We start from the raw sequence: 3,341 nt of genomic DNA on the forward strand, positions 1-3,341 counted from the left end.
TGGAAGGTTTGGGAATCGCTTCCTTTTAGGTGGTTGTAGAATTTAACGTCTCTTTTCTGGATGTTTACAATTAGCAGGAATTGTCCTAATTCTTCTCTGCATGCATTATGTGCTGTTCTCCGTTGTACACGGAGGATGTTTTGGCAGAATTCTGCATGCATTATTTGGTGTTCTACGTTGTACACGGAGGATGTTTTGGCAGAATTCTGCACGCAAAGTCTCAATTTGGTGTTTGTCCCATTTTGTGAATTATTGTTTGGTGAGCGGACCTCAGACCTCACAACCATAAAGGGCAATGGGTTCTATAACTGATTCAAGTCTCTTTTGCCATACCCTAATTGGGATGTCAAATTTTATGTTCGTTTTGATGGCAGAGAAGGCCCTTCTTGCCTGTTCATACCTGTTGCGATGATGTCAAGTCAGAGGTTTGTGTAGTTTTTTATTTGCTCTCGGGCAACGGTGTCTGGATGGAATTTGTTTCTCTAGTCCTGGAAACTGGACCTTTTTTGGAACAGCAGAATAGATTGGATCATGAGGATGGCTCATTGAAGAAAATCTAAATGTTAGTATCTTGCTATCTCTCTCCATTTCACGACCAATAATATTTACTCTCCTTCTTCAATATCTAATAACCACGTTATCCCCATGTGGTAAGACCCAGGCAGGCATGCCCCCCCCCATGTGTGATAAGAGCCAGACAGGCATGACTGGTATGGAAGGCTTGGCATGTCTAGATAAGACCTTTGGCATGCTCGACTTCACATACCGGTGGTCACGTTCTAGCCTAACACTTTGTGGTCAATTTAAAGGATTTTGACAACATTTTAATGACATACTGTATAATTAATGAGAAGTTAGAAACAGGTTCTTCTAGTTTCAGTAAGATGTGAGAACAACGAACAAGCAGGAATGTGTGATTGCATTCCAAATGGCACCCCATTCCCTATACAGTGCACTACTTAAGACCACAGCTGGTCATGCTGGTCAGTCAGTGGTGGGATTCTACAGTACAGTGTTCTCAGCTGGTCATGCTGGTCAGTCAGTGGTGGGATTCTACTGTACAGTGTTCTCAGCTGGTCAGTCAGTGATGGGATTCTACAGTACAGTGTTCTCAGCTGGTCATGCTGGTCAGTCAGTGGTGGGATTCTACAGTACAGTGTTCTCAGCTGGTCAGACAGCGGTGGGATTGTACAGTACAGTGTTCTCAGCTGGTCAGTCAGTGGTGGGATTCTACAGTACAGTGTTCTCAGCTGGTCAGTCAGTGGTGGGATTCTACAGTACAGTGTTCTCAGCTGGTCAGTGTTTAATTAGTAAATTGGTAGATGCAGTAACAAAAAGTGAGCCCGAGAGGGGGGGGGGGGTGACCTGAGGCGCTCTGAGGTAGCCTACTAGAACAACAAAAACTATTATAATAAAGCATTGCATGCATTATCATCGCTTTACCTGTTTCATTAGCTTGGCATAGAGCAGTCAGTAGAGAGGGCTTGCTGAAGTTGCACACACACATTTGAAACGCATTTGATGCGATTCTACATCAGTTTAGATGACGAGAGACCTTCAGCAGAATGTTTGTAATATATCACAAATGATCGAAATGACAGGCTATAGTTTGACACTGACAAACTGAGAATCAGAGCTCAATAAAAACGACCTTGTCTTCAATCCATCAATAGCCCAGACCTCGGTGTGTGGAGACACGTATTGTACAATACGAGGAGGACATGTTTGTACTTAAACAGCTTTTCCTGTTTCACTAACTAACCCAATGATGCAGCTGACTCACAGGCGTTGGCCGATGAGCTAGTACCAAAAGCTTATCTCTCTGTTGTTTTACTTTTTAAAACAATACTGTTCGTTCAATAGGTCTATTTAGAAGTTCACAATGTGGTAGCCTACAGACAGATCAGTCTTATCTTTAAAGCAGGATCAGTGTTTTCCCACCATTGTTTTTGAAATATCACGAAAGGACTGCTTTGACTACGTGCTGTTCACTGACTGATTTACCGCGCGTTCTCAACTGTAGGCATGCCTTGTGATTGGGCTACACACAATCCACAGCTAGGCTATTTTAAATAATGAACTATTGATGATCTGTGGCTAAATTATAGTCCTATTCCTGGTGTAGTACTCGGAATGATTTAATTTCTTTCTGAACAGACGGCAGTAATTCTAGAACTGTCGCAAATGTATTTGAATGTATCATGGATGCTGTGACACCTCCAGCAACCCTTCCGGCGCCTATTATTCTATAAGGAAACACATGATTACGAGAGTTCAGTTGCATGTTCCTGTCTTTCAGAGCAGGGAGTGGGAGAGAGTTCAGTTGCATGTTCCTGTCTTTCAGAGCAGGGAGTGGGAGAGAGTTCAGTTGCATGTTCCTGTCTTCCAGAGCAGGGAGTGGGAGAGAGTTCAGTTGCATGTTCCTGTCTTTCAGAGCAGGGAGTGGGAGAGAGTTCAGTTGCATGTTCCTGTCTTCCAGAGCAGGGAGTGGGAGAGAGTTCAGTTGCATGTTCCTGTCTTTCAGAGCAGGGAGTGGGAGAGAGTTCAGTTGCATGTTCCTGTCTTTCAGAGCAGGGAGTGGGAGAGAGTTCAGTTGCATGTTCCTGTCTTTCAGAGCAGGGAGTGGGAGAGAGTTCAGTTGTATGTTCCTGTCTTTCAGAGCAGGGAGTGGGAGAGAGTTCATTTGTATGTTCCTGTCTTTCAGAGCAGGGAGTGGGAGAGAGTTCAGTTGCATGTTCCTGTCTTTCAGAGCAGGGAGTGGGAGAGAGTTCAGTTGCATGTTCATGTCTTTCAGAGCAGGGAGTGGGAGAGAGTTCAGTTGCATGTTCCTGTCTTTCAGAGCAGGGAGTGGGAGAGAGTTCAGTTGCATGTTCCTGTCTTTCAGAGCAGGGAGTGGGAGAGAGTTCAGTTGCATGTTCCTGTCTTTCAGAGCAGGGAGTGGGAGAGAGTTCAGTTGCATGTTCCTGTCTTTCAGAGCAGGGAGTGGGAGAGAGTTCAGTTGCATGTTCCTGTCTTTCAGAGCAGGGAGTGGGAGAGAGTTCAGTTGCATGTTCCTGTCTTTCAGAGCAGGGAGTGGGAGAGAGTTCAGTTGCATGTTCCTGTCTTTCAGAGCAGGGAGTGGGAGAGAGTTCAGTTGTATGTTCCTGTCTTTCAGAGCAGGGAGTGGGAGAGAGTTCAGTTGCATGTTCCTGTCTTTCAGAGCAGGGAGTGGGAGAGAGTTCAGTTGCATGTTCCTGTCTTTCAGAGCAGGGAGTGGGAGAGAGTTCAGTTGCATGTTCCTGTCTTTCAGAGCAGGGAGTGGGAGAGAGTTCAGTTGCATGTTCCTGTCTTTCAGAGCAGGG

This window comes from Salvelinus alpinus, chromosome 1 (genome assembly GCF_045679555.1).
Source record: "Salvelinus alpinus chromosome 1, SLU_Salpinus.1, whole genome shotgun sequence".
NCBI lineage: Eukaryota > Metazoa > Chordata > Actinopteri > Salmoniformes > Salmonidae > Salvelinus > Salvelinus alpinus.